Source organism: Gopherus flavomarginatus, chromosome 8 (assembly GCF_025201925.1).
Source record: "Gopherus flavomarginatus isolate rGopFla2 chromosome 8, rGopFla2.mat.asm, whole genome shotgun sequence".
Lineage (NCBI taxonomy): Eukaryota > Metazoa > Chordata > Testudines > Testudinidae > Gopherus > Gopherus flavomarginatus.
Window position 1 is genome coordinate 68,952,728 of NC_066624.1, and position 13,594 is coordinate 68,966,321.

Sequence of the window (13,594 nt, forward strand, 5' to 3'; positions counted from 1 at the left end):
CTGGGGGCAGAGCCGGAGCAGAGCTGGGAGCGGAGTGGAAGATTCATTGCAATCATGGGATAGGGAGCACCACACAGGAAGATCCCTCCAAAAGGAAGTATTCACACTACACTATCTTCTAGGTACATAGACACCCAAAGTATTTTTTCCTTTTCAGATTCACACAGGAGATAATACAGTGGCAACTTTACTGGGGGTCCATAGGTACAATTGCATCCACAGAAATCAGGCCCTGTTTAACCAATGTGCAGAGGGTGTACTTTCATGGGGTTCCCATCCCAGGCTTGGCCCAGCTGCCCCTCCACTATGACAGACGGCTGGCTGGACCAAATTTGAGTGAGTGGTGTTTCGGCCCTGTGCACCAGACACAACACCTGGAGTAAGGAGCTGGGTCCAGCCCCACAGGACAAAAGGCATAGCTGTAGAGTGAGTGCAGGGCAAGTTCAGTCTCCAGCATCTTTCCTTCCCCGGGGCCTCCCCTCCCGACTGGGCTGGGATTAGGGATGCTGCGTCACAGCATAGGCTACTGCTGCAGGTGATTGATTCCCCCTCGGCAAGGCAAGAAAGTGGAGATGTGCGCCCACTGAATTGGGAGGCTAAATCCGCTCCTAGGATAATGCAGGAATGATAGATACTTGGATGCATTTTGAGCATGGAACTAGTTGAGGATTAAATCACTACATCCTAGAGTCCCAATCTTAGTCAAGCTGTCAGGCAACTGATGGAGCAGATTAATACATTCAGTGTGTCTTCTTGCTTTAGCATATCAGGGACACCAGAGGAGCCCAGAAGTCCAGCCAAGAGGGAACAAGAACCAAATAAGTAAAGTTGGCTGAATTGTTTCATTTACAGTATTTTTTGATGAAAAAAGACTTTTTTCCAAAACTGAAAACTTTTCTGAAAAGCTTTGTTGTTGGGAGTTTTGTTTTGTTTTTACTTTTTTAATTCTTTTGGCAAAACCAAAATAGTTTAGAATTTGAAATTTTGAATTTTGAAATTTCTAAATTTTGAAATTGTAGTGTTTTGTTTTTTCACCTTCCTCCTCCTTGTTTCCTTTTTTTTCCTTTATTCCTTTCTGTCACTGAATGCAATAGGATGAATGATGTCTAGGGGGTTTTCTACTTCCTTTTCTCTTTTGCCACGGTAGCTTTTCCAAAGTGGAGGAAGGTTTGAAAAGTTACCCCGTACCAGAGTTAGTTTCCTTTTTCCAGATGCTCTTTTGAAGAATCATCATCATTTAATACATTCTCTGATTCAGTAAATACACCAGAAGTTCACTAATTTCCTCTAGCAATAGGAGAGTCTCATTGAGAATTATTTTATTTTATTTTAATTTTAATTTTATTCTTCATTTATTTTATTTTTATTTTAATTTACCAAGAGACAAATTCTCTTCCTGCCTCTGTAGTACCTGACAGCAACATGGGTGTGGCTTCCCCTCAGGAGAGGAGAGGATTATGGGGTGCACACCAGGAGCTGAACTGTGTGTAACTCTGTGCCCCACAGGGCACAAGGGTTTTGAGGCAGTATAGGAGCAAGCTGAGGAAGAAAAGAGTCAGAAGACTCACTGCTACACAGATCCCCTCTGAGTTCTTCACTTGTCCTTCTATCCAAAGTCTGTGCTAAGGTCAAAGATATAGTTGGTTGGAAAAGGGAAAACTTTCCCTTTTTGCCACTGAATACAATAAAGTGAGTGATGTCCAGGGTTTTTTGGTTGTTTTTTCTTTCTTCCATTTTTCCTTCTGCTACTTAAGCTTTTCCAAAGTTGAGGAAGTGTCACAAACAGTAGCAAACTCAGAAAATGAAAAACCCAACCTTTTGCATAATTCATTGTATTGGTGCTAGAAAGGGGGAGAATTAAAATGGGAACGTTTTTTGAAATTTTTTTGGGGAAAAAATGTGTAGTTTTGAACCCTGCAAAATGGAAACTATTTCAAAAATGTTTGGATTTTTCCCCCCACTTTTTTGTTCAGTTCTAAAGAGAAGGCCTGAAGATGCTTAGACATTAGAATCCCTAATGGGAAGAACTTTCAGAATGCCATTTCTCTTTGGAGGCCTTCATGAACAAGGAAATGAAGACTGGTAAGGGTAATACATTGAGAAACCTACTTCGTTTGTAAGACTTCTGCTATTAAAAATCTGCTTTTTAAACATTCTGTGCTTTTAATTGAAACTGAACTGCATTGCTTTGATTGCCTGACCTGCACTCTGTCCACCAATCCATCTCTGCCAGAGTTACCACTAAAGTTCCAAACCTCTGAGTCTCTTTAAGCAAACTCCAAAGAGATGTTTCGTTCTTTCCTCTCCAATGTGGAATAGATGCCCCCCAAAATTACTGCTCTGAGATGCAGGACAGGCAATATTCGGCCTTTGACCTTCACGGGTTTAAGATCCAAGGACTAGGAACAGAATGAAAGATTTTGAAAGCTAGCTGGAGGATTTAGCCACAAAACCTTATTGAAACTAATGGGAGCTGGGTGGCTAAATCCTGTCATTGGCTTTGAAAAATCTTAAATAGGAACTTTACAGCCATGGGGAACTGGGAAATCCTCCATTTCAATGGTATGTGACACTTGTTTCTAACCTTGATAAGCACACCTTGAATCTGTGACAATGTTATTTACAGAAATGGCATTTTAGAGCATTTTTAGGTTTCCAAAACGCATTGGTTGTTTTTCTCTCTCCTGCCAACAAGGTCTGAAGAATTGGACCCATGGTATTAAAGGAGCCTGACTTTACAAATGGAGAGAAATGAACAATAGTGCTGAGACAGGGCTAGACTCTGGGTGGCCCTTGTGCAGGCTGCAAGGGTGGAGAGAAAGAATGCAAGAAATCTCCCTCCTCTTCTCCCCTATCTGCTGCATTCATTATCTGTCATTTCTGCATAATTCTACTCATTCTTTATTTGCTCCTTCATGATCTCAGAGCAGAAATGCAGCTGTTGCTGTTGCTACTTCTTGTGGCTGTGAATTCCTCTCCTCTTAGGCCCCATCCATGTCACTAATATGCAGTATTGCCAGCTCCACGTGTTCAAAAATCATGAGTCAGTCCCATAAAAATCATGTTTAAAAATCATGATATTTTAACCATAATAAATGTTAGATTCTTTTTATTTCTCTTTAGGATTCCCATTATCATGCTTTTCACTATACCATGAGGGCTAGAAACTTTATTTTCTTTTAAAATGAAAGCTGAGATTCTCATGTAAGCACTTGAGCCCAGGAGCTGGAGCTTTAAGAATAAAAACAAACATTGCAAGACTTGTCGTTAAATTGCCAGGATGAGCAACAGTGAATACAACCTTTGGATTAGGGTCCCATTAACACTACAAAATAAAACCATGCCATAGCTATGTCAGTGGAGAACAGTGATGTTACTAGCTCACCAGCCATTATGAGTGACACAGGGAAAGCCCTAGCACCTTCGGCCATGTTGAATTGCACTAACATTGATTGGTATCTCCATACCATTCTTATCTCCGTCTGTGCCATTGCCAACATGTGTGCTGTTTCTTAACGGTTACAAATCTTATCTTTTCTACCAAGCAGCTCTCCTCTATTTCCTCATCACAGTAGGAGTCTGCCTTTATAGAAGTGCTTAATAGTGCCAGAATCCCTTGGTCCACGAGGAAAGACTCACACCAAATTAAGTGATTGGTTATTCATGCTTTGTCATTACTTGCATGGGCACTAGTATCATCAGCCAGTAATACAGAGCTGAGAGGCAAATGCTGTGTTTTCAGATGACTGTAGATTAACGGAACAAAATAATCAAAGAACCATTTTTAAGATATCTGAAGCCATCCAGATACTTGGTTTTGCTTTGATCTCTTTAAAGCAGGCTGGTTATTAATCATTTAACAGACCACCAGTAATTTCAATAAATGAAACCCTGTTATGTGATCCTAGACTACTACAGTGATGTATTCCTTAATCCTGCCCGTTCTTTCTGTGCTTACTTTTTAGTAATGGCTTCCAAAAAGAGCTATCCTTTTTTGCCTTCATAACTTGCTCTGGCTGCAGTCCTCCTTTTCTCGTGAATTAACTAATTGCCATTTAAATGAACCTGTTAATTTGGTGGAAACTGAGATGATCCAGTCAGTACTGGAGAACTGCTGAGTTCCTTGCCTGTGTTTTCGTAGGTTTGACCCAACATTCACTAACTGAAAATAGGAAGTCTCCATTTTAACCAGGGGGAAACTGATCCGATTTTTGTAGAGGAATTGTTTTTTAAAATTACACCTGAAACGTGTGGACCTAGTTTTGTACAAACTACTAGTAAATTGGCTTGTCTGAGTCATCTTGGTGTCCTTTCAGAGTTTACTCTTTCTAGCCTGGAGTCGCTGTCCATTTTATGACCCAATCTTTGAGCCTTATATTGAGGTAGTATCTGCACCATTCCTCTGGTCATTGTCTGAAGTTGTTAGGCAATTGTGCTTTTGTTGGTGTGGGCCCTAACTCGCTCTGCCTCAGATTGCACTTCATTTTGGCCTCTCCTCCTCACTTTTGAAAAGGACACAATCTTTTCTTAAACGTATAAATTAGCATTGCCAGCCCTACCTATAGTCCCTCTCTTTCCCATCTGTTTGTGTATGCTTGTATTTTAAGAGGTTCTTACTGCACAGTGTTTTATTCAGTTGTATGGCACTCAGAGCACTTTGGGTGGGGAGAAATGCTGCTATAGAAATAAAATATATTGTTTTCACATTTAAAGAAGCAGAAGAGCATTATTAATTGCTTTACTTGTAGCACATAGCTCCCAGAAGCCACATTCAGAACCAGGACCATTCTGTTGAGTTCTGTACAGTCAAAGTCTTTTACTCAGTGTTTGAAGAGTTTACCATCTATGAGAAGATGCAACAAGTGGGTGGAAAGAACATGGGTATGCAGCAGTAGATCAGGGAAACAGTAATAAGAAACATAGGCCAAATATATGATAGCAGATGTCCCTACCTACCAGCCTTCACCACAGAGTAGTCTGTCCCTTCTCCTGAGAGGAGGAGGTTCTTTTCTCTATTCCTTTGACTTGCTACAGATTTTTGAGGAGGAGACATAGATTCTCCCCTTCCCTGGGTCTTTTAGGGCACTGGGTCTTTAAAAGAGAAGGAGCAGCTGTGCAGTCCCCATCCCCTGTGATATGAGAGGCTAATTGTGTGGGCCTTCTACTTGCAAACAGGAAGAGAAATGAGACCCTTAAAGTGAGGACTACTTTTTTAAAAAGAGTGCAGCCATCTTTTGTTTTAAACTAGTCCTCAACATAAAGGTGGCTCTTCAAACAATTTCTGCACTATGTGAGTCACAAACAGGCTCTCTTTTTAACATCAGGCTCCCTCCTGCTTTAATTTATTTAAATACATAAATAACAAGCTGTCCTGGACACTTGTAGGGTTGCCAGCTCTCCAGGATTGTCTTGAAGGGTCCAGGAATTAAAGATTAATCTTTAATTAAAGATTATGTTATGTGATGAAACCTCCAGGAATGCATCCAACCAAAACTGGCAACCCTAGATGCTGGTCTAGTGCCAGCTACCATGGCATCTATTTGGATGTGAAAGCAGCTGTTTCTCTCTTAGTTGCTGGAGCATGGCCACTTATAGGTGAATAGTTCTTCCTCCAAATAAGTGACATCTCTGATCTCTGTAAGTGGACAGGAAGAGTTCATAGGATCATAGAATATCAGGGTTGGAAGGGACCTCAGGAGGTCATCTAGTCCAACCCCCTGCTCAGAGCAGGACCAATCCTCAACTAAATCATCCCAGCCAGGGCTTTGTCAAGCCTGACCTTAAAAACCTTGAGGCCACACTGGGGAAAAAAAGAAGACTGTTGTCCTCAAGAATGATTTGATTTTGTATTCCTTGTGCACCTCAAACTTTCATTGAAGTCTGGTTCTGGCCCCAAGAGTGAAATGTCAGAAAGACAGCTCCAATAAGGAAAGTAAGTACAGCTTTGCCACCTGTTTAGTGACTGAGTTGACCATGCTCCCCAGAACAAGGATTGCAGCTCTTCGGATGTAGGGTGACCATATTTCCCTATGCTGAATACAGGACACCTGGTAAAATTACTCATATTCATGTGAGTTCAATTGCAATCAATCTTCTGATTCTATGTAGTGCAAATGTTCAAATTAACATCAAGCTGGCTGAGCACGTGTTAAAAATAAATACGACTTAGTTGGATTTTTTTTATTTTCCTTCTTATCTTTAAGGTTTTAGGTTTTACACAGGGAGGGGTAACACACACAACCCCCACCCCAACCCAGCGCTCTCCATCCTCCATGCCTGGCTGGGCCCCTGGGACAGACCCGCCTCTCCTGGTATCTGGCGCCATGTCTTCCTGAGACAACATGTTGAGGGGAGCATGCAGGGTCACATACCCCCCTCTCCAGATTTCTTCCAGGGTTCACACCAGAATGTGGCCAGCAGCAGCCTTTTGTCGGTGTGCAGGAGGGGAGGGATGGGAGCAGCTTCCAGCAGCAGGGGAGTAGGAGGGGGAAGGGATGACCTGGCCCATGTCTTTGCAGAGCTCATCTCTTCCCCCACTTCCCCCCCGTCCCCTGTGGCTGGAAGTAGCTTGTCCCTTCCTGCCCAAACATGTCGAAAGGCAGCTAACACCTCCAGGCTGCTGCTGACCACCGACATAACCCAGCCACCTCCTGTCCCCTGGCTACATCACGGGCAGGAAGGGGTGAAACCCTATGGATGCATTGTGCACCAGGGCCCAGGGAACCTGACTGCAGGGGCTTCAGAAAACTTGGCCAGGGATGTGGCTCAGCTTCTCCTGTCCCCCCCCCCCAAGATGTCCCCCGCCACCGCCACTCCAGAGCTTAGCTGAGGGGCAGAGAGGCTGCCCTGTCCTGTGCCTGTGCTGTGCGGGGCTTTGGTACATGCAGGGCTTGGCTTCTCTTGGCCAGCGCCCCAGCCCACAGGGATGGTCCTGATTTTATCAGGATGTCTGGTCACCCTATCTCCGCCCCATCATCAGCTTTCTATACCTACCCCCATCATGGGCCCCTGGACACCCTCACTCACTGCTAGTGGTAGGGTGGCTGGCAAGCAGGAGTCCAGCCAGAAGCAGTACCCACCAGTCGTGATGGCAGGGGAGACAGAAAGTACGGGACAATTGGCCTGTTTTTAAGAAGAAGTCAGGACACCTGCAGGAGAGCTTAAATACGGGACTGTCCCTTTAAAAACGGGATGTCTGGTCACCCTATTCAGATGAATAAAAGACGGTATGTGTAAAAAGTTGTAAATGGAGATGCTTGAGGTTTGTGATGAAGTTTATGAAGGTTTGACATTTCAAGAGGGAGTGTGATGTAAATGAGGGGAAGGGATGCTGATACAATTGAACCCCAAACCACAGGAAACGCACCCAGTTTCAGATTTTATGGCAGAACTGCAGATCAATCCTGTGCTGAGTTTTAAGTTTAATTACTGTTTGTAAACCTCAGCCAGTTCTGAGCAAACTTACCTGTGTGCCACTCTGTAACTTGTAGCAGCACCCTGGAACCTCCATATTCACCCCGTCATATAATAATATTTCATACAAAGCATGCTATGTAAGATATCATATGGAAGGTCATGATCTGTTGACACCCATTGTTCTGTCCAAATATCTATATCGTTAGTGTGTATGAGGTTATGAGATTTTGCTGTATGGTTGTTACTAAAATATGTTGTAAGTTTGAGAGTCTCCACTGCTAGGTGGTTATCCACTCCCAGGAGGATGCTAAGTGACCATTAATCAAAAGGGGAGTTGTAAACAAGAGATTTAAAATACTGTAATAGGGCTGCCCAAGCATAACACAATGGAGGATTGCTCAACCCTGTGACTCAGCAAAGCTGGGTGACCATATTTCCCTATGCTGAATATGGGACACCTTGTAAAATTGCTCGTATTCAACAGCAATTAATCAGAACTATGTAGTACTCCCCCCAACATGCTATTAAAACTCCAGAGCCCAGCAGGGAAAGGGAGGGGGTCTCAGGGGTCTGGGGGGGTGGCCTCAAGCATAGATGTAGTATGACTTCTATTTTAGGGGGCGAGGGGCCAGCAGGGCTCAAGCCAGTTCCACATGGCAGATCCGCTGAGGCAGTGCCACCTTCACCCCCTGACTCACCTCAAAAGGCCACCCAGCCTGTCTTGGTTGTGGAAGCAGGGAGGCACAACCAAAAATTATAACTCAAAGGTAGTGGGGGGTTCAGCTCAAAAAGTTTGAAAACAGGTCAGGGTGCATGGAGAGGGGTAGCTGGGAGCTGTGTGGGGGCAGGAGGTAGCTCTGGGTACAGGGAGGGGGTAGCTGAGGGCTGTGTGCAGGCATGGGGGTACCTCAGAGTGCTGGGGGCGGGGTAGCTAGGGCTGTGTATGGGCAGGGGGTAGCTCAGGGTGAAGTCAGGGGGTAGCTAGGGGCTGTGTGTGGGCAGAGGGTAGCTCAGGGTGCAGGGAGCAGTCCCTGTTCCCTGAGGGCTGTGCCAGCCCCACCCCTACAGCTCTTACCGGCTGCGTGAGAAAAGCGGGCTGGGAGCTGAGGAGGAGAGGAGGGAACACCATGGCTGCCTGCTCCATGGCACCAGCCAGAGGAGCAGTTGCCCCACACTGCCCAGCTCCAGCTTCCTGCCTCCGAACTGGCTAGAGGGAAGAGAGAAGGAGGTGTGAGAAGTATGGAGCTGCCCCCGGGATACGCCTTCATGTGCACTGCAGTTTGGGGTGGCAACATTCCCGGTGCCCCACAACTCTGCAATAGACTCAGGGGGCTTCTGCCCTATGAAGAGCACTGGAAATCCAAGATTCAGCACTACAGCTCCTGCCTTCAGCCTCATGGAGGTTTCCAGGGCTCAGGCATTCAGCCTGTGGTGGGCACTAGGAATCAGGGCTTTAGTCCCCATCCCTGCCCTGGCTCTAGCTTCAACCCTGCCCACACACAGCTCCCAGCTACCCCTCTCCATGCACCCTGACCTGCGGCAGGCACTAGGAATCGGGGCTTCAGCTCTGGAGTGGGTGTTGGGAATCAAGGCTTCAGCTGTGGACAGCCTCCCTGCGGCTCTGGATACAGCCCCCTGGCGGGTGACAGGGATTGGGGCTTCAGTCCCACATCTCCAGCTTCAGCCCCATGGTGGGTGCCAGCCACAAATAAGTCATAGCTGGGTCTGCACTGACTGACCACTGGCTGACCAGCAGGGGGAGCAGAAAATACGGGAGAGTTCGCCTGTTTTTTAAAAAAAGGCAGGACACCTGCAATAGGGCTTAAATATGGGACTGTCCCATTAAAAATGGGATGGATGGTCACCCTAAGCAAAGCCCACCATGACATGTCTAGGCTAGTGTTTCCCAGGCACATAGACTGAGGATCTAAAATAGGGGACAGTCACATCATGCTTTGGCCTTTCTCCCCCGCCTCCCATATGTACCCTGGAAGCAGCAAGAACACTGGGAAGATAAAGACAAACTGAGGAGGCTGGTCCCAGGCTTAAAGGGGAAGCCTGTGTATTAAGAACTATAACCTACCTGCAACATCCAGTGGGGTGAGAAAAACTGCTTGATCTAAATACTTCCTAGTGTAATAAGGTTTAAGATTTAGATTGTGCACTTCCTTTTATTTTCTTTGGTAACTACCTCTAACCTTTTGTGCCTATGACTTAAAATCACTTAAAATCTATCTTTCTGTAGTTAGTAAATGTTTTATATTTTATCTAAAACCATGTGTTTTGCCTGAAGTGCAGGGAAATCTCAGCTAAGTTTACAAAGGCTAGTGTGCCTCCTTTCTACATTGAGGGATGGGCGGACGGGGTAATAAATTTACACTGGTCAGGTTTCTGAGCAGAGCAAAATGGAATATTCCAGGCGTGCAAGGCTTGTGGCTTGGGAGATTTGCTAGTGCCTTTCTCTGTGTATGTTAGTGGCTCAGGGAGCATTTGTACAATCTAGCCAGGTGTGGGGCTTCACATGCAGTTGTGCTGAGTGATAACAGCACCTGGAGGGGTTTGCTGTTTGTCACTAGCAAAGCATTGTGAGAGAGAGCCCAGGCTGGAGAGTTAAAAGGGCACAGCAGTACCATAGTTCCAGATTGAAGGTTTGACATTTCAAGAGGGAGTATGATGTAAATGAGGGGAAGGGATACTAATGTAAGTAGTGTCAGGATGAGCTCTACCCTGACATCTGGTGGTGAATTATGGCAAGTGTGAAAAAGAATTTCAGGGGCTGATCTTGTTTGCATAGGCACACCCACCCCACCTAGCATGAGCCCACGGCAGCCCAAAATGGCCACTTTGACAGCTGTGGGATCCCCAATTTCTCTGTTATTGGGGCAGGAGGAATAAAGTGGTGTTATCCTGATTATGTGAATGAGGGACTATGAAACTGTTTTATGACAGAGGGTCTCACCATCAACTAAGCAGCACTCGCTAGAAAGGAACATGGATTCCAAAACCCAGTGAATTGGGAGAGGCTGGAGACAGGTATCTGTAGGTGTGGGCTTTTTGTGTGAGTCTGAAACACCAATTGCACTTTCTCCTCTCTCCACTGTTGAATGTCAGAGCTAATTTTTGATTCCATTAAGAATCTAGTTATAGACTACTGTGCTGAATTCACTTTGGGCTAATGGTGCACCAGCACTGGGGCTCCCCTACTGTGAGCTGAAATCACTAAAGAGCTAAAGTTACTAAGGGCTGAGATCACTGAGTGCTGTGCTAACTAGTGGGGGAGCCTGAAACTATATTGCAGAGCGGAGCAGTTTGTGGGGACAGCTGGAGCGGATCATGGGACAGCTGGTGGAGCAGAGCAGCTGGCAGAGCAGAGCAGTTTGTGGGACGGTTGGAGCGGCCCATGGAGTGAGCGGAGCTGAGCAGTTTGCGGGGACGGCTGGGCAGCTCATGGGATGGCTGGTGGAGCAGAGCAGCTGCCAGAGCAGAGCTGAGCAGTTTGTGGGGACAGCTGGAGGAGCAGAGTGGAGTGGTTGGTAGAGTGGAGCAGTTCGTGGTGGAGGTGGAAGCAGAACCCCACGGAGAGGCAGGGCAGTCGGCCCTGGACCACGTAAGGTGCCCCTTAATACCCTGGGCCCCCCTTTCCACCCAGGCTGGGGGATTAAAACCCTGCAGATAGACTCTTGAACTCTGGGGCTGCACTGACCCAGGATTGAGACTTTTGGGTTGTTCGACTTTTGGGACTGTGGGTGATTCTTGGGATGCTGGACTCAAGAGACATTTGGGGTGTTGGACTTTGGGGTTTTTGGGTGATTTTTGGATTGCTGGACTCAAGAACTCAAGGGAAAGGACACGGCCCAATTTCCTGGGGTGGGTCTTTGCTCATGGTTTGGTCTATGAACTCTAGTTGGGGTGTTTTCCCAATTTAATGCTGATGTCATTTATCTCATATTATTAAACATTTTCTGCTACACCGAGACTCTGTGCTTGTGAGAGGGGAAGTATTGCCTCTTTGAGGCGCCCAGGGGTGTGTGTAATATTTTCCCAGGTCACTGGGTGGGGGCTCGAGCTGGTTTTGCATTACACTGTAGGGAAGGGACCCCTATGTACTGAACCTGGCACTTGCTGCTATCAATTCGGCCTGGCAGAAGGGTTACACTAATAAAACTGAAACTTCAATCTGTGAATCTTTTCTACTGTGTGATAAACAGCTGTGTGAAGTGTTGGTAATGGAATCCCAAACCACAGGAAACACACCCAGTTTCAGATTTCATGGCAGATCTGTAGATCAATCTTGTGCTGAGTTTTAAGTTTCATTACTGTTTGTAAACCTCAGGTAGTTCTGAGCAAACCTACCTGACAGATGAGTTCACATCAAAAGTGAAACTCAGATGCTTTGCCTGTATGTTGCTTTGATTTGGGGGGTTCATTTGGCCCAGAGATGTGACCACAGGCTCAAATGGTGTCACAGAAATGCTGGATCTGTCGTTCCCTGCTGATAGAATTTTATTAGTTTATCATAAAAGTTTCCAGCTCAGACAGGCTATTAAGACACATTTACAATTACCTTGATTTGCTGAGGAGGCAAGAAGAGGGGAGGCCAATGCAATGCTCCATTTGCTATCAGAACATCACACTTGCCAATATCCAGGCCTGCACACCAGTGACTGACTGACTCACCTCAGGCTTCTCTGTTTTGTATGCTTGAATCTGCCTTGGTGCAAACACACATGGACCAAAACCAAAGAGAAAGGTCACATGGAACCCAATCCTACACGACTGAAGCCAAATGGAAGTTTTCCTATTCAACAAGATTAGCAACAGGCCCATGAGCCCCTTGTAATGATAACTTACAATTTTATCATAATTAATTATATTTAATTGCTCTCCCCAGTAAGAGTGAAGTTAACTTGAGGTGCTAGTTAACACATACATAGTTCCAGCCTCATTCTCTGAGAAACAAGAAGACCAACTCTCCAGATATTAACACGCTTGGCCAGCTTTTTTTTTTATTTGGACAATCAAATCTTTGGCTATTTAATGCTTCTGGATTCCCTTTTTGATTTAATAAAGAGTGAAAACTGCAAGCTGTGTAACTGTGGTGACTGGCTGTTGAAAGCTGCAGCAGCATCATTACTGGGGGAAAGTACAGGATCAAAGGGGGGAAGGGGTGCGTGTTCAGCCATGAAGCCTAAGATATTTAAAACAATAAGCAGATAATTCTTGGTAGAACTGCTGTTTTTAATTAGTGTATGTCTGATTCTCTACTGATGGCTTATTTCATTTTATTTTTACCTGTAGAGCTATTTTATTAAGCATTACATTATGCATTAAAGACCTTCAACTCGACAGTGAACAGAATGGTCCAGTGACGGTCTCCTAGGCACTATGAAAATACAAATAATCATAACTTAATACAATGAAAACAGATTATCATTCTTGGATAATTGTGGATTTGGGGTGTTTTGGTTATACAACTTCCAAAAAGAAACAAGTTCTAGAAACTTTATAATAACCTGTTGCAAAACAAGTGTTTTTGCTGAAGAGTGTCTCCTTTGTTTTTGTCCCCTCTTTGCAAGGAATCTATCACACTTTGGGACTTGACCTTGGGTTACATTGTTGCTCCTCATGAGCTCATTACTGGAATATCATCATGCATCCATAGTATCTATGGCTCCTAATTTCCATTAAATCCTGAAACACCTGTGTGGGTTTGAGCCTATAACCCTAACTCTGACTCTACACTAAGAAAACAGTTTGACAAAGGATGGAGTAAATGCAGTATTTCACAACTTCCATATACCTAAAGTTTTTAAGTACCATAATTAAACTACAGTATACGCATATGTATATGTATATATATATTAGGGCTGTCAAGTGATTAAAAAAATTAATTGCGACTAATCGCACTGTTAAAACAATAATAGAATACCACTTATTTGGATATTTTTGGATGTTTTCTACATTTTCAAATATATTAATTTCAATTCCAATGCAGAATACAAAGTGTACAGTGCTCACTTTATTTTTAGTACAAATATTTGCACTGTAAAAATGATAAAAGAATAGTATTTTTCAATTCACCTCATACAAGTACTGTAATGCAATCTCTTTATCAGGAAAGCTGAACTTACAAATGTAGAATTATGTACAAAAAAAAACCTGCACTCAAAAATAAAAC